Source organism: Phaethon lepturus, unplaced genomic scaffold (assembly GCF_000687285.1).
Source record: "Phaethon lepturus isolate BGI_N335 unplaced genomic scaffold, ASM68728v1 scaffold25554, whole genome shotgun sequence".
Classification (NCBI taxonomy): domain Eukaryota; kingdom Metazoa; phylum Chordata; class Aves; order Phaethontiformes; family Phaethontidae; genus Phaethon; species Phaethon lepturus.
The window spans coordinates 27,758-28,344 of record NW_010532933.1 but is presented as its reverse complement, the minus strand read 5'-3'; positions in this window follow the sequence as shown (position 1 = coordinate 28,344).

Genomic DNA, 587 nt, shown 5'->3' with positions numbered 1-587 from the left:
AAAAAACCCAAAGAGCCCCTTCACAACAGCCAATTTACTACGGCTACTGTCCAGAGACGGGACCTGCACCCGGAGCTGCCCAGGCAGGGCTCGCAGCCTCGGCACGGAGCGGAGCCGGAGGAGAGGGATGGCCGGACGCTTTACGGAAAGAAAGCGATGTCGGATAAATTGAGTACAAGCCAGTGCCACATCCTGGGTCTCCACAGCCAGGAGAACTGATCCAGGCACCTCTGCATCAACATATTCCCATTTCTTTCCTTTTTTTTTTTTTTTTTTAATTTTTTAAAGAGGATTGGGGGAGCGGAAATTGCTTTGGGAACCAGACCCTCTCCCAGCCCCACCTGAGCACTGCCCCGCACTTCCCCCAGCGAGAAGCGCCAGTGTCCAGCTTGCAAAACATTTGTTTTTTTAATTTCCTTCTCCCCACGTGGTTGGGTTTGTTTTATCCCTCGTATTTTTAGACAATCCCCCCCGCTCTGCTGGCTCAGGGTACAAAGCTCACCGCTGTTCGCGGTGGGTGTTTTTTGTGGTGTTTTTTTTTTTTTTTTGTTACTAACCAAGCACGGGAGGGTTTGGCCCGGGGGACA